Source organism: Zalophus californianus, chromosome 7 (assembly GCF_009762305.2).
Source record: "Zalophus californianus isolate mZalCal1 chromosome 7, mZalCal1.pri.v2, whole genome shotgun sequence".
Taxonomy (NCBI): Eukaryota; Metazoa; Chordata; class Mammalia; order Carnivora; family Otariidae; genus Zalophus; species Zalophus californianus.
In genome coordinates, this window is record NC_045601.1 from 33,171,345 (window position 1) to 33,193,670 (window position 22,326).

At 40.5% G+C, this 22,326-nt stretch overlaps 1 protein-coding gene across 24 annotated transcripts in view; it reads left to right on the forward strand.

Moving 5' to 3' along the window:
* Nucleotides 1–22,326, forward strand: part of EPB41L2 (erythrocyte membrane protein band 4.1 like 2) — a 205,546-nt gene that overhangs the window by 53,212 nt on the left and 130,008 nt on the right. Inside the window, exon 1 of one of the 24 annotated variants that reach the window (XM_027601142.2) lies at nucleotides 7,380–7,542. The exons of 22 other annotated variants lie outside the window; for them this stretch is intronic. The gene's annotated coding sequence lies outside the window, so the exon portion shown is untranslated. Of the gene's footprint in view, nucleotides 1–7,379; nucleotides 7,543–21,864; nucleotides 22,078–22,326 lie in introns of those variants that run through there. One more of the 24 variants, XM_027601139.2, reaches the window with a different exon arrangement.

Consider the following 22,326-nt stretch of genomic DNA (forward strand, 5'->3'; position numbering starts at 1 on the left):
AAGCTGAAAAGTTGCAAGTATAGGGCTTCCTGAGCAGAGCAGTCAAGTGTGAGTGAGGTTTTCTAGGGCCAGGAAGGACTGTGTTTTTGTTAGTGTGAGGTGGGCTTGAGGATCCTAGCCACAGCTTGTTTTCTAGAGCCACGGATGGTGATGACATCACCCCCACAGGTGCCACATCCTTTATTCCTAGTAGCCTGCCCTGCCCGCCCCACTCCTCCCTTTTTACAAAGAATACTTAAGGACTACTGTGAGGTTTTGTTGCGAAAATAAGTATGAAATTCAGTTCTGTGTGTGTAGAGGTAGTGAAATGAAAATACAGTACTTTTTGAGAAGCAGACAGTCCCAGAAATTCCAGTTTCAGTTTACTTGCGTTCAATCACTCCCAAGAGATTTTTAAGGGGAAGGGTGGGGACAGAGGAGGGGTTTCAGACTAGATGAGAAAAATAGCTGTGGAAGAACCAAGTTGAGTGTTTACACCCCTCTGCTGCCCCCCCTAATTGAAGACTGGACTGTAGTGTTTCTAAGGGAACTCTGATTTCCGGCCTATTTCATAGAGGCTGAAGAGCTCTGATTCCTAATGGTAAGCTTGGAGTCAAGGGATTGGATCTTTTTAATGATAAACTTAGATGTCTGTTGAATATTGGAATACAGAGAACCATAAATGGTAAAAGCTTGATTCTCACTTTCAAACACAATCACTATTAGTCGTCTGTGTCTCTCCTTGTACCCTACTCCTAGCTTGTAGAATAAAGACTTCGGGGCTCATACTGTATTTTTGGATTTGATGTCCATTTTCATCCAACTTCATTTTGTGTGCAGTCTACCATGCCAAGTATTTTTTTTTAAATGTAGAATTTTAGAACTGTAAGGCACGTTCAGAGAGAATTTGTCTTTCCTCTATTTTCTAGAAGAGGAAATTCAGAAAAGTGGGGTTAAGTGACTTGCTCAAAATTGTTTCGGAGCTGGAATTGGAACTGGTTCCACTGATTCCCATTTACTTCTCACTGTACCATGCTGCCCATTTCACTTTATTTACTGGGGAGAATTTGTGAGGTATTATCCTCTAGGATACATTAGAGATCATTGCCTTACAGCGTTAAATCCATCTAACTTTAACTTTGAGTACGAAAAGAAGTAAAACCTTGAAACTACCCAAACACACCTGTGTAGCTAATTTGTCCCAGGTACTTTGGAGAAGTTTGAAAACCATTGTGATATGGCTGAATTGCTGCTACCTTAGGGTTATTTGAGGTGAACCCGAGAGGAGTGGAAGTTAAAAATGTAGGCTTTACATTTAGAATAAACATCCGTAGATTTGAAGCCTTTCATTTCCTCCATGTTAAAGCCAATAAGTCTCTTAAAACTTTTTAGTGCTTTTGCCAAACTGTTATTTCCTATGCCACATTTCTTCTGCTCTGGAATAGATTTGCTTTCTTCGGTTGCATTCCCATAGGAATACTTAGTGGCATCATTCCTTTGGCATATTGCTTGCTCCCCCCGTCTTATGGCTTGACATTTTGAGTATTTGATGAATGGTAACTTTCCCTGGGGTTGCATGTGTTAGTGTCTAGTTTATCAGCTCCTCGAGGCTGGGGAGGTTGTCCTATCGTTTCCTTTCCTGCCTGCCTCTCTCTTTCCCCTCCTTTTGCTGTGTCTTCACAGTTCTAGCAGAGCACCTCCTAGGTTCGAACTGTTATTACTCTGACTTGTTAAGAAGGTGCTGAGCACAGTTAGGGCAAATTAGGGCACATGGCCTCTTCTTTCACCTCTGGGAGCTGTTAGTCATGCTGGCACTGTCGATCGCAGGATTATCTCTGCAGAAGAAACAAGTCTAGCATGATTTGCACATCTGTTTTGGTCAACAGGTAGTTAGATGTCCTTTTTGAGGCAGTTACGGATTCAGATGATGTACTGGCGCACGCATTCTCAGACTCGCCCTCACCTCTGTTTGACCCTTGGTCAATGGAGAACAAACCAAAACAGCTGAAGTGACTTTAGTGAGCTGGGAAGGATGTCTAAAAACTAGGTGATGGAGAATCCTCCGTTTTTGTTTTTCGTGGAAAAATTCCTCCACAGGAAGTCTCCAGCATATTAAATTCTGCATCTTGAAGACTTAATAATTTTGTACGTCTTGGCTTGCTGCATCTTGAGGGAAGAATTGAAGACAGAACGAAGGGAATGAAGAAATCTAGTGTAGAAAATCTGAGGAGTAGGGAGTGGAGAAGAAAGGAAATAATTACTGGGATATATTTGTAGGTGGGGGTAGGAGGACACCGGAGAAAGAATGGAAAGAGATCAAGAAATAGGATAAACAGCCAAATATTAGGGTGGGGACAGAATCTGAATGTCATTTGGCAAAGTTGATTATACTTTTGGTGCTTTCCCAGAAGTGTTTCCAGTGATTGGGGTGGGTGGGGAACTTGACTAGAGATGACAGCTAGGTGCTGGAGAAATAGGATGGACATAGCCTGAGCAGCTAGAGTAGGAAGACACAGAATTAAAAAAAAAAAAAATTCTTGTTTTCCTGATGGTGCTCTGCGTTTCTTATGATACTGTACTTAATTTATTCTCTAGTGTTGTACCAAAAAGTTTGTTTAATTTAGTATAATATAAAGAATCAAATACTTTTGGATCAGTGGCTTGCTTGTCTCCTGACTTGTTCACTGTAGAAAAGTGTCAGGACACAGAAGATGTGTTGCAAAAGGAGACCAACTTCAGGAGCTGCCCGGGAAAGCAGCCGCATCCCTTTATGGACAGGGGACCCCATGTGCGATGTGTGCTCACGAGCCCATGTCTGCTCTTTTCCCTTAAAAGTGTAGTTGCAACGTACTTGTGCAGACAGTTTCACGTGTTGCTGGAGTGTGAGCTTATTTCTCTTGGAGTCTTTTTTTGTTTGTTATAGTTCGGCAGTGATGGTTCTGCATGCCCTCTAGGCCTTTTGGAATTATTTTCCACCTGTTTGGTTCTGCAAAAGGAGTAAAATAACTTGGGAATTTTATGATTGGAAAAGGAATTCTGCTTCCTGAAAATACTTCTGTTTACTGCTGGGTTCTAGTATCTGTCGAATTATTGCCTGCCCCGGGCTGGGCCCCCTCTGACATAAGCGTTAGGAGCTGAATTGTGTCAGCACTGCGACTTAAGGCGTTTATGCTAATCCAGGTGTCCTTGGACTGTGCGGTGCCACTGAGCCAGGGTGCTACACTGATCGCAGACCTGGGCTGCAGGTGTGAGTTCCGAAGAGCTCTGTGATTACCCAGTGTGAAAGCATTACTGGTAAACGTGAGTTGGTGTTTTTCTTTGGATGCTCTGTTTTGACCACATGAAGGTAGTGGTATTTGTGTTAGTTACAATGCCATTCTCCCAGAACAGAATGAATATCCGTGAATTCTATCTGCTAAGGGTGCTGTCCTGCAGCAGAAGTCGGTAGAGAGAGATGACCAGTGAGAAACCCGCACAGATCTGGTCCAGATTTGGGTGTGCGGTAGGTATTTGGGTTGGCCGGGTTTCCTGAAAGACAGGCTTCCATTGTATTTATATAGCTATGTTCCAAACGTTCTGTAACTGTTACACAATTGTGTGTGTTCCAGAAGCATAAAGTAGTGAATTTCTTGTCTGAGGTCTCAGTTCTGATAGCCACAGCTGCTGCTTTTCTGGACAGGTGCCCCTTCTCTTTTCCAGCCGTTCCTCGTCCAGCTTTCTGCTGTGATTTCTGTACCCACTCGAGCGGTGAAAGATCCTCCGTGCAGGAAGGAGAGATTAGAGTATTGCCCGTGGCTATTGTGTTTTAACTACTACTCGACAATTTCATACTGTTTTTACACCTGTAGAGAACTGGAAGCTCAGCAGTGTGGGGTGCATTGAGAGAAGATACAAGAGGAAAGTGTGTTTGGGAAAAGTAAGCTTTTCAGAAAGTGCTCAGAGGCAAATTCATTCAGAAACGTGAGCTCATCATCTGGTTGATTTAACAGATTAATACAAATGAGAAATGCCTGGCCGATATCCTTTGCCAGGAGGTTAGGTTTCTGCCTCTGCTCAGAACATTCTAAAAAGATCTCTGTCACTTTGGTCCCTTTAAAATTTCTTAGATTCTCGAGTATCTGTGATGTAAAGGATTGGCTAAATTCCTTCAGGTCCCTCTCGTACCTGAAATTATATGGTTCAGGGGGACTGTGTATCCCAGAACACATTGTCGTAGGACTTACTTTGGAACCACTTTTTTTTTTTTTCCCTTGCTTTTCTGGGAATTTAATACCTTTTTGAAGATATTTGAAGCCCTTTAGGTGAGTCTTAATCCATGAGAACCAATCATGCAGACTGAAGGTAGTAAATTCCACACACCTCACACTTCACTAATATGAATCTTAAAAGATGGTCTGAGATTTCTCATTATAAGTGTGCCAAAATAATATTCCATTAGAGTGCTGTTTAATATTAGGCCTTCTTTATTGACTCGTTAAGGTGATTATGTTGGATAATAGAAAAACAAGCTTATGGTGCCTGGAATTGTTTGAAAAAATAGGTGCTTAAGTTTCTTAAAGATGTTTTCTTACAACCTCATTTCTTTCTATGCAAACATACTAAGTATAACTTGGTGCATAGGGGTGTGTTTTTTGCTCTGAAGGGTCCAGAGAGGATTAATAGACGTATTTAGTAGGTGAGATGTGGGCATAGGGCCTGGCCTGTGGACAAGTGCGGAGGGAAGAGGGGGATGGAGGGGTGGCATTGAGCTGGGAGTGGTGGGGAGGTCTTTGGCAAGGTCCTAGCCTGGGAGCTGGACTGGCCCCGTGGTAGGGGAGATGATGGGCATCCTCCAGCCAGCTGACTTTTGAGAAGAGGCCAGCGGAGTGAGCCTGCAGATTGGAGTACATTTCCTTCAACAGTAGAATTCTTCGTGGACAGACCTGAGCAGAGAGGTTGGAAAGAGGAGGGTCCAGCCAGAGCCTGGAGGACTCTGCGTTTTGTGTGGAAGAATTTGGGTTTTCTTTCTGCAGTTACTGAGGTTGTCCAAACACACACACATGCATGGTGTGATCATAACTGGAGTTGAGGAAGATTAGTTGGGTAGAGATTCCAAGTAGGGCTAACAATTGATGAGAAAGAAATCGTTATGGGAAAAATGTCCCCGTTGGTAACATATTTACTGGTTATACTTATTTTAATCAGAGTCTGCTTTTTATCATTAAAACTGTTTTTTCCACAACATAAAAGTCTTCAAATTGTTGTCTAGGATACTATCTACTGCAGATAAAGTACACAGACTTCAAGTAAAAGAGGAACAATCAGTGTAAGGTCCTGATTCTGATCTTTCGTCATCCAGCATGTTCAGATATTCACTTTTTGTAATGAATCCTGGTCCTTGGCATTCTGGCCCCCCGCCCACCCCCCGTCCCTGAAGATGTTTCTTAAACCCTTCTCTTAATAGTGTTTTGAAAATGTTACTTGGTTGATTAAAAGTGGGTATATCCCGATATCCCCACCCCCAGTTTATTAAGCTTCTAGTTCCATTGTAGTATGCTATTTTAGGAAAGTTCTTGGACAGTAGTTTGTCTTTAATCCTTGTGAATATTATTTGACATTGATAGTCCCAAAATTTAAAGTAAAAATGTCTTGGAAAGAAAGTCAAAGTCCTAGCTAATAAGGGAGAGAGTTGGAATTGATTAGATCTGCGTGATACTGAGTCACTTTCCTTATCTGTAAAATGGAGGCATTGATCCTACATTTCTGAGTGGTCATGAGAAATGATCTGTGTAGATTGTTCAGCATAACGATGGCATAGCTTGTTTATAAGCTACCTGTTGTACAACATGAATCATAGAAGCACAGTGTTTATGAACCTAAAAATCTTAGTCGATTTGGTTGCTGAGATAAGTAATTTTATGTTCTCAGTTTTGGAGTTGTAATTTTTCTTTTCAAATTTAATATTAGAAATTGCCCAGTTTTTAAAGAACAGTAAGGACTCTTAGTTTTGTGTGCTCCGAGTGAAACTTGCATCCTCAATACTTTCTTTTAATTCTTCCCTACAGACTGTCATTCTACTGGTTCAGTTCTGTTTTGTGTTAATTTTTATTGCCTTCCCCCCAACCCCCCTTGAAATGCAATAGCCCTGTAGTGTCCTAGTGGAAACATTGTTCTCTTTGTTGGGGCCAAAGAAGTGCCTTTGTCATTCCTTTGAGACATTCTGCAGATGCCATTTTGCGGTTCTGAAAAATATGTCCCTGTCCTCCTTGTGCTGTGTTAAATTGTGCGTGTGTATGGCTTGGTATTTTAATGAAGTTGTAGTGAAAACTTGACAGTGATACTTGTCATATGAGCACAAAACAAAGAAAGGCTCTTTCTTGATCGAATGTAGATATGCGTTCCCCGTCTCTCCATAGTGTTGTGTGGTCCGAAAGTCGATCCCTCCTGCACTCAGGCCCTCAGATGTTTGCTGCTTTTTGACTGACTTTATAGGACACTGTTCATGCAACTAATTCTGAGCCGGAGTTCTAAGCCTTTTGTTGATGTGTATTGCTTCTCAAAGATCTCTTAATTTATATGTTCTTAATAGCATTTTAAGTGGCAAGAATGAGCTCTAATTTGCTAAGTGGCTTTAATCCTTGTATTAAGAAGTGGGGGCAAAAATCTGTTGGGAAATTGCCCTGATAAAATCCAGGAAATTCCTTTCATTCTTTTAAATCCAGTTAAAATCTAACTTTTAAAAAAAGGCTTCTGATGTAACAGTGTCTGAAAGTGTGTGCTTATTAGAGTCCAGTAATTTCTTGTACACAGTGCCAAGCTCAAAGAGGGATAGTATGAATGTACCTCTGTGTTTCAGGTAAATCTATACCACATGGCATGGTACCAGTTTATTATAATTTTACTGGGATTTACTCATCCCGTTTTGCGCTGCCTTTAAAACTGCTAAAGCTGGGAATACAGAACTAACGAGAGAAAACTTCATATACTTTGTTTTAATGGACCTTAATCTATTTAAATTTTTTTCTTAATCATAGTAACCTAGTCAGAGAAGAAAACTCGGTAATATAAAGAAATACAAATAAAGCCAAAAAATTTCTCATTGTCTGCATTTAGGAACAACCACTGTTATCATTTGGACTGAGCATTTCCTGTCTTTTATCTGCGAATATGTACACATGGGTTAAAACAACAGCATTATCCTTTTAAACCTGCTTATTTTCCCTTGGCAAAGTATGGCGAATGTGTCTCTGTAAATTCTTAAGCTGGTAGTACTTAATTTTGGAAAGGTGAATCCATAGGGCACTCATTTCATTTATATGGACTCACTTGGAAGTTCTCCATCAGTAGGAAGCGTGTACATTTATTGCCTGAAGATACATGTGTCAAAAAAGGATAGGCTGATCATTTTGGATGTTTTCCAGGACCATGAAAGCATAACAAGTCTCTATGAGAACTGTTAAGAAGCCTTATGAAACAAGTAAAGATCTGATCACATAAGCCTTGGCTCCTCCTGGACAGCTGGCCCACTGATTTCCAACAAGAGCTGATTCTGCTGTAGCCCAACTCCTGTCATCTGGGGCAGAGGTACACAGGGATCACAGTGTTTGTATATGTCTAGCCATCAGCCGGACTTGTTTTATATAATGATAGCAAGCCCTGTGTCATGCCATTCCATCTGTTTTGTTTTGTTTTGTTTTTTAAAGATAAATACACAACTGGTACAGGACCGGTCCTGTTACAATAAACTCAGTGGCAGAAATAAACTCTTTCTGAGTATGGATATTCCTATAGAGTTTAGGGGTAGAAGTAGAAGGAAACTCTCCCAGGGAATTGGTGGGTACTGGGACCCATTCTTATCCAGGAGAGAAAAACGATCCTCCTCCCCCATTCTCATTACTCTGGGGTTCAATGGGGGAGGATATTTACTTTTGATCTATAGATAATACAGCAGAAACAAATCTTATTATAACCGTGTTGTTTTTCCGGTTCATTGAGTATTTATTGAATTCTGATGTTCCAGTATGGTTAGCAAATGGAATTATAGGGGATAATGAGGTTGAGAAGGAGGATAGGAGATAGCCAAATTATGGCTGAACCCAGATGGTTTGAATAGAACTAGTTAAAGTCCTTAGACTGGGGTTGACGCTGGTGGGAGGAAAAGGTCAGGGAGATGGTGACAAAGGGGAGGTTGAGTGTGAATGCTGAGTGGTTAATAGTGCTGCTACATGGCATCCCTCTTGTCTGTAGATACGTATGTATGTACACACACCTTTCTGTACCTCTGAGGACAAGATAGAAACATGTGTGTGTCCTTTCAGCGTAGCTTCTATAGGCATAATTGCAAATGTCCCTCCCTCACCAAGGGCAGACTGTATGAAGTCCTGTTGATCTACTGCATCTATAGGCAATGTCTTTGTCTCAGAACACAGTCTGCTGATGATTGTTCTGACTCTGGTTCCAATTCCATTCAGCCTGTTTGTCAGTGGTCAGTCCCATTGTTCAGGTGTCCCCCAGGACCATGCTTTGCCCTGTCTTTTCCCTTTGAATAGCTGTAAATCACATTCTATAGGTCATCAGTTGTGTGGATCATGGGGGAGATGATTAGATAAGTTAATAACAGTGACTGCTCTAGGCATAACTTGTCTTTGAAATGTGATTCCTGATCAGATCCTACTGCCCCTGGTTCTGTCCACTGGGAGGATTGCCTCGGTGATCTACCATGTATATGTCAGGGCTGTCTCAGAGGAGGGACCACACTACTCTTCACCCATTTGAGTCTGACTTCACTGTTCTTGGTATCCTGGTTACTCTTGGTGGGTATTGTTGGACTAGTAGAGGGTCCCTGCTGGGTTAGTTTGCCATCTACTGGACTTCTCTTTCATGGCCTTGTGATTGGTGAGTGTGTGTGTGTGTGTGTGTGTGTGTGCACCATAAACTACCAAATAACTTGATTGGGCTCCCCCTGACCCCACATTTTATTCTGTGCATCCTCTGGCTTAAAAATCAGTAGAAGAGTTATTGTTAGGTTTGATCACAAACTGCTTATTTTTAACCTCATACCTGGAAACTTGGGTTGGATTTTTTTTTTTTCTTCCAAGGATAGACACAGGAAGTAGACGGTCTAGACAGAGGAGAGAGTCAGCATTAATGAGGACACGGAAGCATGAAAATTTATTTTGTGTTGAGGAGGCTGGTATGGCTGGAGGTCAGGGGAGGGGAAGCAGAAGACAAGCTGAAGAGCTGGATCGGAGCCAGCAAGTGCTAAACCTAGTAGCTTATACTGAGGCATTTGGTCTTTATTCTCCCTGCAGAGCCACTGGAAGCCTTTAAAAAATTATTATTATTATTATTATTATTATTATTATTATTATTATTTGAAGAAAGAGGCCTAATTACAGATATCTGTGTTTTAGAAATAATACATGCCGGGTTTTATGGAGAATACCTGTTTCCCCTGGGCATCTGTTCTGGTGACTTTTTTTTTTTTTTTAAGATTTTAATTGTTTATTTGACAGAGAAAGATAGAGCAGGAACACAAGCAGGGGGAGTGGGAGAGGGAGAACCAGGCCTCCCGCCGAGCACAGAGCCCGATGCGGGGCTCGATCCCAGGACCCTGGGACCATGACCTGAGCCGAAGGCAGAAGCTTAACGACTGAGCCACCAAGGCGCCCCTGTTCTGGTGACTTTTACTGTTCGTTAAAGGAGCCTGCCCAAGGAAGCCTCATTTTGTATTTCTAGTGCTATGAATTTCCCTTTGTGGGTACTATTTATTATACAGGGGACCACACTTATTTGTAAATATTTAACTTAATTGTGATAGTAAATCTTGTTACCAATTAAGTACATTGTATTTACTATAGAATAATAATCTGAAGCTTGGGAATATGACTTCAGCAGGTATCTTTGGAATTTGTTGCACTTTATTATGAGACAAATTAGAGCCCACTCTTACTGTGTTCTAGGCTGGGGATTCAAAGATGAATAAGCCTGAGCTGCTGATAAGTTCACAGTAAGACCAACTGATACTAAAAATTCAAAAATGATCATTTCAGCCTTAGAAGTACATACAGAAAGAGGACAACTGAGTGAGCTTGGATGAAGAGCGAGGAAAGGATCTGGTGATTCCTGTACTGAGTCTTTTTCAGTGTGTTACTGGGATTTTGTTTGTAGCTGCGTACTAAAGGAATATGATCCGATTACTCATTCATCATCAAATGTTTCTTTGGCTACCTTACTATATGCCAAGTACTGTGTTAAGCTGTGGGGATATGGGTGTAAGATTGCAGTCTTTGCTTCTAAGAATCTGATTGTTTACATGGAGAGGCAACCAGTCAGTAGCAAAGAGAAGGGAGAGACATTTTGGGGACTACGAATGACCTTGCAAAACTGTGGGTAAATAAATTTTTCTTACTGAGCCATTTTGCTAATATTCAGTGGAATCTTATTGTGTATCAAGTGTGTGAGAGGGGGAATAGTTTCATAAATCTTAATAGTTTTTCTAGAACTATTCGTTGAATGAATGAATGTATCTTTTGTGCAAGAATAGGTTTTTGTAGATTAGCATTAATTTAAAAGAAGGTTTGCATTATTTGCTACTGGTTTTCCCTTTACGGAAAGGATACTTTTTCTTTTTTTTTTTCTTTCAATTGAAATTCCAGGAAGTATCACTGTCTCAGGTTTCTGTCCAAGCACTTTTCTGAAGCCAATGGGTGGGTGTATGTTTAGATCCAAGAGAAACAAATTACAACCATGGATGTGAACTTTTCAGTCTTCCCAAAATAAAAGCTCAAAAGAATATTTTTTACGCTTTTCTTTTGCAAAGACCATCTTTTTCTAAAGAGGGATGAAACAAAGATAACGTGCTAAGCATATTGGGTCTTCATCATACTGTTCCCACCTTTCCTAGTAATTAGCACCACTCACAATGTTCGTTGAGAATTTTATTTCAAAGTTTAAAAAATGGTAGAAAGAAGTGCTTATGTGGTAAAGTTCAAACAACCTTTGTTGTGCATCGCTATTTTAAAGAAGGTAGGCATTTTGGGAGTCAAAGAACAAAAATAGCATTAGATTTACAAAGGGAGGCAAAATGGGTATTCAAGAGCTTTCTATTTTATGAGACATAAATTAGACATTTGAAAGAATCTTAGCTTAAATTTATTAAATAGGAGTGCAATGGGGAAGAGGTGGAGAAGGCTTTGTTAATTGTTAAGGCCCTGTAAATGCATACTTCGTGTAGCACACAGATTTCCTAAGGCCCCACCCCCACCATGTGACTGTCATTGTGTTTTGTGTGGGTGTGGAAAAGGACACAGCCATGGAGGTGCACGTGACTAACCTGGTAGAAGAGGAAAGAGGAAATAAGGGTAGGAAAGCAGTATTACAACCATAAAGTTGACATATTTTAGACAGTTTAGTAATTGAAATTTGTGTGATTAGGTTGTAAGAACCTTCAGGACATTTACTTATATACCCTAAGCATTGTATATGGACCACACTTATTTGTAATATTATGAGTTTTTTTCCTAGACTTTTTCCCCCTCACTCTTCCAGTAATCAGAGATCCTCATTTCTGTGGTCTAGGGCCATCTCTTTGCTTTGCTGTTACAATTCTGTATATCACAATTTGCTTTGTCATACCATTTCTCTTGTTCCTAGTCCCAACATTTAAAGTGAATTTCTTATACACAGAACAGAATTGGGTCCTAACTTTTTTCAATCTGATGATCTCTGTCTTTTAATTGATGTGTTTAGATCATTTATATTTAATCTAATTATTGGTGTTTGTGGGACCATATTGCTATTTGTTTTCTATTTGTCTTGCCCTTTTTCCATCTTCCTCTGAATAATATTTTTCTGATTCCATTTTATCTAATGGCTTATTCTGTTCTATATACCTCTTTTTTCTGTTACTCAATTTAAATTGAATTTATTAACTTGTCTCCAAACCTTTTACTCCTCCTTTAACTATTTCAGTGAATGGCTTTGCTATCTAATTAACTGCTCTTTATCTTTGTTTTCTTTCTCTCAACCTTAACTCTAATGTGTCACCAGAGTCTTAACATTGCCTAATTGAATATTTCTTGAATTTATCCACCTCATTTCACTGACACCTTCCGTATTCAGATATGGTAATTTGCATAAAGCTTAGCTCTCTCGTGGTCCATTTTTAACCTTGGTAGCCAAAGAAATGTAAGTCTCAACTTTGACAAAAAGTTGACAAACTATTTATTTTTACTGTGCTCTCTTGAAAAACAAGTGATTTCACAAGAACAGCAAACAAATTCTCTTTATCGGTTTATAAATTTTTCTGATACCTTCTCATCACAGTATAAAGCAGCCTTCAGACTCTTCCTTAAACCAACCTCCTCCCAAACAATAAACACCAACTCTGTCAGTTTTAGCTTGAGTCTCTCCTGTGTTCTTTATGGATCTATTCTTTAGTAACTCAGTAACCATTCCATAATAAATCAGTCAAATTGCTTTCGAAATTGAAATTACAGTGGCAGAATTCACTTTGGAAGAGAGGGAGGCGGTGACTATGCATTTGTTAATATTTTATTTAAAAACAATACAGTTACCATCTCTTGTCTGGATAAATATGTCATGATCTGTCTGGTTTTCCTGCTTTTTTCTGGTTTTTATTTAACCTGTTGTTTAAAACTGCTACCCTGACTACAGTGTAAAGTTTTTTAGTTTTGTGCATAAAATCCTTTTATAAATACCACTTTTCAGAAGACGCCCAAGCTTTTTTTTTTTTTTTATTTGAGAGCACACACATGGGAGGGAGAGGGAGAGAGAATCTAAAGCAGACTCCACGCTGAGCTCAGAGCCCGACGTGGGACTAGAGCCCGACAAGGGACTCAGTCCCATGACTGCGAGATCATGACCTGAACCCAAACCAAGAGTCAGACGCTTAACCCACTGAGCCACCCAGGCACCCGCCCAAACTTTTTAGTGTAGCTTTTACCTTATAAGGTTCGTGCTGTTGTAGATTTCAGCATGCTAATCAGGTTTCCCTGCTCACCTGTCCAGTTTCTCTCCTCTCTAGACTTACGTATGTGTTACCACTCATATTCTACTCTTGGGTCTCAATGTAGATATAATTTCCTATGGGTAGCCATTCTTCTATGGTTCTTTCTTCTACTGGGCCTCGTCCTCCCTGTTTAATGTACCTACTGAATAACCTCTCTTCTCTCCAGTTGACTCTTTATTTGCCTTTCTCCACCATCAGGTTCTAAGCTCCACAAAGGCAGTTATCACATCTGTGTTCACAGTTGTCTGGCATCTAATGGTCTCTCAATAAGTATTTGCTGAATGAACAAATGATTACTGAATGATCTGATATTGGCTTCCTGTCCTTCATCCTTAGCACTTATCTCGTCCTGCAGAGCTAGTTCGCAGCCAATGTTCCTGTGGTGCATTCGCCTGACACTGAGGCTTTACGTAGGTGACTCTGTACCTCTCTGAGTGGGTAGATTCCATCTACCACGTTTTAGTTTTTATAGTACCTGAACTCTGTTCTTGTCATGCAGACTTTTATCTAGTTCTAGCCCCTTTTGATGCCTTGCCAAATAGTCTTTTTTTTTTTTTTAAGATTTTATTTATTTATTTGACAGAGACATAGCGAGAGAGGGAACACAAGCAGGGGGAGTGGGAGAGGGAGAAGCAGGCTTCCCGCTGAGCAGGGAGCCCGATGTGGGGCTCGATCCCAGGACCCTGGGATCATGACCTGAGTTGAAGGCAGATGCTTAACGACTGAGCCACCCAGGTGCCCTCAAATGGTCCTTTAAAAAAATTTTTTTTGAGGAAATTCTGGCTCCTAAGATGCTCTTTTTTTTTTTTTTCTCTCTCTCTCTTATGTTACCTGAACTTTCAAGAATAGTCCCTTCTTGGAAATACAGTAAAAAGTTAATAGTAACAAATGCTAGAATTAGGATAATTTTCTCTCCGTTCTGGTGTGATTCCCTAATCATCATTCCTTTCCTTGATTTCTGTAATCTTCTCCAAGAACTTTGGTATCCTGTCATCACGTCAAACTCTCCGTGTCTGAAAGATCCAAAATCTTGCAGCCTTTCCTAGTCTTCTGGGCTTGAAAGTTTGGTATTATTTTTTAGTTATGCCTCTTCTTTACTATCTATTTAGATATCAACTTCTCTGGATTTTTTTTTCTCTGAAATTTAATATCAGTCCTTTATTTGTCTTTACTATTACTGCTTGCACACCAGCCTATTCTCCTCTCCCCAGCTTTATTGAGGTGCAGTGACAAAATTGTAATATATTTAAAACGTACAGCATGATTTGGTATACAGATATGTTGTGAGAGGATTCTCACAATGAAGATTAAACATCCATCACCTCGCAATTGCTCTTTGTACGGAGGTGGGGGACAGGAGAATGCTTAAGATGTACTCTCAGCCAATTTCAAGCATCCAATACAGTCTTACTAACTTTAATCATCATTCAAGTATACATCAGATCCTCAGAACGTACTCACGACAAAGTTTGTACCATGTGACCAACATCTCCCCCATTTCTCCCACCCACAGGAGCTTTTTGTCCCTTAAAGATTTTACTTATTTTTTGAGCGCGTGCGCCCGTGAGCAGTGGGAGGAGCAGAGGGAGAAGGACCTGCAGACTCTGCCCTGAGCACGAGCCCGATGTGGGGCCGGATTGCCAGACCCTGAGACCAGGGCCTGAGCGGGAATCAAGAGGCCGATGCTTAATCTACAGAGCCACCCCGGTGCCCCCCACAGGAGCCTTTTTATACAGCCTTCCATTTGGACCATCCCTGCTTTTACTGTCTCTCCTTTCCAATTCAGGGTCCTCAAATTTATCTTTTTTTTTTTTTTTTTTTTAAGATTTGATTTATTCATTTGAGAGAGAGCGCACAAGCAGGGGGAGAGGCAGAGGCAGAAGGAGAGGGAGAAGCAGGCTCCTCACTGAGGCAGCCAGGGCCCGACACGGGGCTCGATCCGAGGACCCGGAGATCATGATCTGAGCCGAAGGCAGATGCCTAACCATCTGAGCCACCCAGGCATCTCTCAGATTTATCTTTCTTGAGCAACATTTAGTTGTCATCACCGTGCTTTGCCACAGTCAGATGTTCAGGGGTTTGAAACCTGTGCATGCTGCTGGTGGGAATGTCAAATAGTGCAGCCACTTTGGAGAGCAGTTTGGCAGTTTCCAAAAACTTTAACATAGAACTTGCATTTGTCTGGCTATTCTAAGGTATGCATTGCCCAAGAGAAGTGAAAACCTATGTCCACATGGAAGTGGTGCACAGATGTTCACAGCAGCATTATTTGTAGTAGCCAGGAAGTAGCAACAACACAAATGCCCATCAACTGATGAATGGATAAACAAAACGTGGTCTAGCCATAAGATGTAATATTACTTGGGCATGTGAAGGAATGAAGTACTAATACATGCTACAACATGAATGAACCTTGAAAATAATACGCCAAGTAAAAAACCAGACACTAAAGGCCAGATATGGCAGGATTCCTTTTATGTAAAATGTCCAGAATAGTGAAATCTAGAGAGACAGAAAGTCTCTGGGAGTTTTAGGGAATGATAGCTAAAGGGTTGTTTTTTTTTGTTTTTTTTAATACACTCAGCCTAAAAGTCACCATTTGAAAATATACAGTTCAGTGGTTTTTATTATATTCAAAATGTTCTGCAATGTCCTCATCATCTCAGAATGATTTATTCTCCCCAAAAGAAACCCTGTATACCTTAAGCAGTTACTGCCCATTCCCCCTTCCTCACATCACCTTCTGAACCTGCTGTTCCATTTTACGTTCCTGACAGCAGCAGTGTATGAAGGTTCTGATTTCTCCAATTCCATGCCAACACTTGGCTGTGGGTTTTGTTTTGTTTTTTTCCCCACTACTATTCTTAGTGGATTTGAAGAGGTATCTCCCTGTGGTCTTATTCCCAGTTTCTAATGACTAATGTTGTTGAGCATCTTTCCTGTGATGATTGGCCATTTTTACATCTTCTTTGGAGAAATATATATTCAAGTCCTTTGCCCCTTTTAAAATTGGGTTGTTTGTCATTTTGTTGAAATGTAAGCTTGCTTTATATATTCTGCATTCTAGGTACCCTTATTGGGTGTGCAGGGTACAAGCACTTTCTCCCATTCTATGGGTTGTTTTGTTTCCTTGATGGTGTCCTTTGACTCACAAATGTTCTTAATCTTGGTGAAGTCTAATTCATATGTTCTTTTGTTGCTTGTATTTTACGTGTTCTGTTTTGGAATGTGTTGCCAAACCCAAAGTCAGGAAGATTCATACTCCCTTCCTTCAAAGAATTTTATAGTTTTAGCTATATATTTTAAATCTTTGGTCCATTTTGGGGCGCCTGGGTGGCTCAGTTGGTTGGGCGACTGCCTTCGGCTCAGGTCGTGATCCCGGAGTCCCAGGATCGAGTCCCGCATCGGGCTCCCTGCTCGGCGGGGAGTCTGCTTCTCCCTCTGACCCTATCCCCTCTCATGTGCTCTCTCTCTCTCTCTCAATCTCTCTCTCAAATAAATAAATAAAATCTTTAAAAAAAAATCATTGGTCCATTTTGAGTTGTTTTATATGGTGTGACATAGGGGTTCAGAGTCATTCTTTTGTATGTGGATAGCCAGTTGTCCCAGTACCATTTGTTGAAAAAGTCTTTTCCTTCCCGTGGACATGGCACCTTTGTTGAAATCAATTGGTTATAAATATATGGGCTTGTTTCTGGACTCTCAGGTCTGTTCTGATCTGTATGTCTGTCCTTATGCCAGTACCACTATGTTTTGATTACTCTAGCTTTATAATAAATTTTGAAACCAGGAAGGGTGAATCCTTCCGCTTTGTTCTTCTGTGTCGTGATTAGTTCAGTTATCTGTGGTCCCTTGCAAATCCATATGAATTTTAGGATTAGCCTGTCCATTTCTGCAAAAAAAAAAAAAAAAAAAAAAGGGCAGTTGGAATTTTAATAGGGATTGCTTTGAATCTGTCAATCAATTTGGGGATTATTGCCATCTTAACACTATTAAATCTTTGAATGCATGAACATGGATTTATTTATGTTGTCTTTTTTTTTTTTAGGAACAATGTTTTATATTTTTCAGTATACAAGTCTTGTACTCCCTTGGTTAAATTTATTCCTTTGTATTCTTTTTGATGCTAAGTAGAATTATTTTTTGGATTGTTTACATATAGAAATACAACTGAATATGTATATTGATCTTCCATCCTGCAATTTTACTAAACTTTTTTAGCCTTTAAGATTTTTAATCTAACAATCATGCCATCTGCAAATAGAAATCATTTACTTTTTCCTTACCCTATTTGGATGCTTTTTATTTATTTTTCTTGCTTAATTGCACTGGCTTTAAGTACAGTGTTGAATAGAGGTGGTGAGGGGGGATAGGGGATATCTGTCTTGTTTCTGATCCTACAGGCAAAGCTTTCAGTCTTTTACCATTAAGTGTGAGGTGCATTTTTATAGATGCCCTTTATCACATGGAGAAAGTTCCCTTTTATTCCTAGGTTGTTGAATGTTTTATCATGAAAGGATGTTGGATTTTTGTCAAATGCTTTTTTGATTGAGATACTTATATTTTTCTCTCAAGAACATGATTAATGATTGAATTTTGTGTGTTGAATCACCCTTGTATTCCTGGAACAATTTCCACTTGGTCTTGGTGTAAGTTCCTTTTAATATCTTGCTGAATTTAGCGTACCAGTATTTTGTGGAGGACTTTTGCTTCTATATTCATTAGGGTTATTGGCTTGTAGTTCCCTTTTTTTTGTGATGTCTTTGGTATCTGGCCTCACAGAATAAGTTAGGAAGTTTGGGGTTTCTTTTTGGGTTGATTATGTCCTAAGATTGCTTGTGGTGATGGTTGCACAACTGGCTATACTAAGAGTCACAGAATTGTACACTTAAAGTGGGCGACTTGTATGGAGCTAAATAAAGCTATTAGTAATAGCATTTGTAAACATTCTGCAGAGTGCTTGCTCACAAAATAGGCAGATCTATTGCTATTAGTAAAATATTTTGTTTACTTCAAAACAATGGCGCTAACAAAGGATTTTGAAAGCATGTCTGAAACTTATGCAGAGAAATTTGCTTATCTCCTGGCATCTGAATATTGAATTCTTTACATTTTGGCACAAAGTTTTTAGTGTTTTATTTCTCTAGAATTTAGATAATTTAGATAAATTTCCAAGTAAGTAATTGGTTAGTAATCACTTTCTTTTGCTCTGTTGTTTCTTTTTGTTGTTCAGAATGAGTTATTGTCAGAGTAGTAACAGAATTATACCTTCTTTGTCATTAACTTCCGTGTGTGAAGAATTTGAGAGTATCTGCAGTATCTGCAGTTGGTATATTTAAACCTTAGGTTTTCAAGTTTCTGGAATGAAGTTTAGGAAGGCTGCCTTTTTTTTTTTTTCTTTTTTTTTTAAGTAGGCTCCATGCCCAGCGTGGAGCCCTACGTGGGGCTTGAACTCATGACCCTGAGATCAAGACCTGAGATGAGATCAAGAGTTGGACACTTAATGGACTGAGCCACCCAGGCGCCCTGGAAGGCTGATATTTTTTGTTGGAAACCATAATAGAAATGAATTAGAGAAGTGGTTATTGGTTTTTATCTTGGCTGCAGAAATATTTGTATAAGAGTATTTGTTGGTGTTGCTATAGAAACAATCAAAACTACAGCAGAGAAAGCATAGGAAGTAAACCATTGATTTACTTACCTGAATTGTTGTAGGTTATTCCTAATTGATTTCAGAATGTCTTTGACTTTTTCATTCTTAGCTGTCATAAATAATCCAGATATCATAAGTTCAAAATACATCAGCATTGAGAATACTAATACTAATCATCTGAGTTTTTTTGATCACTAACTTCTTAGAGGGTCAGGGGAAAAAAATCCTGCTAATACATCCAAATTTCCTGTTTGTGATGGTGATGAACTGTAATTTAGAAAATATGTATCTCCATGTATTCTTAGGGTAGTTTTGGTTCACTTGGGGATTTTTCTTAATGAAAACCATAGAGTAGTTACTATTTTCAAGTTTTATTTATAAATTCTTTTACAAATCTATTGTGAAGTTTTACTGTCCATGCTGTCCATTTTAGGTTTTTAATAAAGCTATGGTTTGGATCAGGAGAAAGTAGTTCCACGAAGCAGTTAGTAGGGGAAAATAGCTCTGCTTCTGGCTTTTATAGACTCCCTTGCTCAAAGGAAGGACTGCTATTGAGCCCCTTACAACTTCAGGGGAAGATGTCTTGCAGCTGTGTCTTTTTGGTTTTGCTCCAGAGATAGTATTTGTGTGCACTGTTAGAATGTCTTAAAGGCTCACCCTGGAAAGGATTCAACTCTATAAAAGGAGTTTTGTTTTATAACCGTTCACATATTCTTATGGGGTTCTGGTGGTGACGGTGGTCTTTATTGTCTTGTCTTTTAAACTGGCATTTTATTGAGACACAGGCTTCACAGTGTGAGAATAGGAATTACAGTTACAGTTTTTGTATCCTGTAAAATACATTTAGCCAAATCCTTGGCACACGCTGCAATTAAAACAGCCCTCTCCAAACCTTGTGATTTCAGTGAGTTATTTATCTTCTTTTCTGCTGCTAAACTGACATGAAGATGGCACTTATTTGATTTTTGATTTACAAATCAAGTTAATGTATTAGAAGATTATTCAGGGAATCCCAAACAAAGTTTTTAAAACACCAATAACTTCATATTGAAAATAGTTCCATTGAACCTGTTTTGAATCGTATATTGACATGAATGCTAAAAGAATTCTCATTGAATATATTCTAGGGAATTGACCATATTTTCTCCAAAATTTTCCCTTTCTCCTCAGTTTTTCTTTTCTTCCTTTAAATTCTCCAAAGGCGTCTGGGCGCCCGGATGGCTCAGTCGGTTAAGTATCCCGCTCTTGATCTTGACTCAGGTCTTGATCTCAGGGTCATGAGTTTCTTTCTTTCTTTCTTTTTTTTTTATAAAGATTTTATTTATTTGTCAGAGAGAGAGGGCACAAGCAGGGGGAGCTGCAGGCAGAACAGGCAGAGGGAGAAGCAGGCTCCCTGCTGAGTGAGGGGCCCGACTCAGGACTCGATCCCAGGACCCTGGGATCATGACCTGAGCCGAAGGCAGACACTTAACTGACTGAGCCACCCAGGTATCCCAAGGGTCGTGAGTTTCAAGCCCCACACAGCGCTCCACATTGGGCATGGAGCCTACTTTAAAAAAAAAAAAAAAAAGCTCCAAAGAAGGTATCAAAGCTATTTGGGATGGAGAACAGGGCTTTAGATGTATTCCTATCTCTCTAACTAACTTCCTCAAGCTGCTTCCGCTCTTGGTGTATTTCCAGTTACCTTCCCTGTAGTCCCCGGAGTGGGGGTGTCCCTCCTTCTGTCCAAGATGAATTTGTGTGTGTGTGTGTGTGTATGTATGTATGTGTGCACTTTTTTAAAGTAACCTCTACCCCTGGCCTGGGGCTCAAACTCCTGACCCCGAGATTGAGAGTCACATGCTATACCAACTGAGCCAGCCAGGCACCACTTCTTTTGTGGTTTTGAGCCTTTTTTTCTTCTACTTCTTTTGAACTACCTGCCATCCATTTTCCATTTTCTCCTTCGTGTCTTGAATCTCTCCCTACTTGGTCTCTCCCACCGAAAGCCTGCAGCAAATAGAACTACCCAAATGTCTCCTGTGCATAAATATCTTCCCGCAACCTTGTACTTCCTGTAGTTATTCCTTCCCTATCCATAGCCTCTCCTCCATCGCTAAACTTGCGGTGACTCTACACTTAACTCTTACCCTCCCCTCTCCAGTGCTCCTTAGCCAGTTGGCTTTTTCTACCGCTGTCCATTGAACTCGCTCTTTGAGGTTACCAGCAATCTTCTCACAAAAATTTAAAAACTTCCTTGGTACCTGAAGCAATGTGCCCTTGGCCCTGTTGTGCACTCCTCCCAGCCTGACTCTTCCCTTCTGGCAATATGTTCATGGTTTTCTGTCTTTCTCTTTGGCTGATCTTTCTGGCCTCCCTGATAGCTTCCTTTCTGTCTGCCTGGCTTTATCATGAGCATTTCTTTTACTCTTTTGCCTGGGGTTTCATCTACTTCCATAGCTTCACCTAACACCGAAGGACCAGCGAGTTCCACGTCTTAGCATGGAAACCCAAACTCTTGTTCAGACACACATCTTCAACCATCCTGATTTCCCACCTGGCTGTAAACCGTCCCTTCAGTCCAAATGCATTAAAATGGAAGCTTGGGCTTCTTTCATCCCCATTTCCTACACTTTCTGGAAATCCCGGTCTATGTTAGTGGCACCACACTGTCTGGCCTTTGGCTGCCAGGAACCTGGGAAATTTGTTCTCCATTATTCCCACGATAGGATTCAGTATCAGGTCCTATCCATTTTACCTCCTAAATATGTACTGACGCCCACCCCTTCATCTGCATCTTTGTAGCCTCTGTCTTACTTTAGAAGCTGTTTCCTGGATCACTGGAGCATCATCTTAACCAGTTTCCTTTCATTGTGTCCCTTGTTCTCCCATGACTGCCAAAATATCCTCCAGAAATGCAAAAGTAACATTTTCCATCACCTGCAGGGTAAAGTTAAAGCATCTGAACTTAGCATACCGATCACTCATGACCTGGCAGCTACCTCCCTTGTCCATCTCCTCCGCTCCCACCCCGTGTTCCAGGCGGACGAGGTACTTGCCGTTCTCCTCGGGGCTTTTATCTTTCCTGATTTTGTGCCCTTCACTTACTGTTCCCACAGGGAGGGCTGTGCTTCTACCCGCTTCCAGTCGGCCCAGTCAGCTCCCTCTTATCCTTCAAGGTCAGCTCAGATGTCACTGTGGGAAGCGTTCTTGCCTCATCCAGTCTGTTACTATCGAATCGTTGATGCCTGTGTTCAAGCTCTTCTTCTGTTTGCACTATAGTTCTTTATTTAAATACCCTTCTCTTGCACTGCTGGAGCCAAGTTTTACCCAGGTTTATAACCTCAACAGCTATCCATAAACATAGAGCAATCCTCACCGAATGAATGGATCTTAGCAAAACCCAAGAGTACAGAACTGAAATCAAGATCTCCTAGGCAACGTGTAATTAATGGTGAGTACTCTGGCTTGATGCTGGCTCAGCTTTATTGTTTGGGTGGGCAGGGCCTGTGGACTGTGGACAGAAGACACATTAGCACCTGTGCTTGGGGTTTTCTTTCATCATTCGACCTGGGAGAGTTAAGTCGTGAAGGCGAAGCTCCAGAATGGAGCTACAGTTTCAAATGACAGAACCAAGTTATAAGGTTTTGGAAGTACCCTGGGTGCCCAGACAAGCTCCCAAGCCATGCATAAGGCCTGTGTC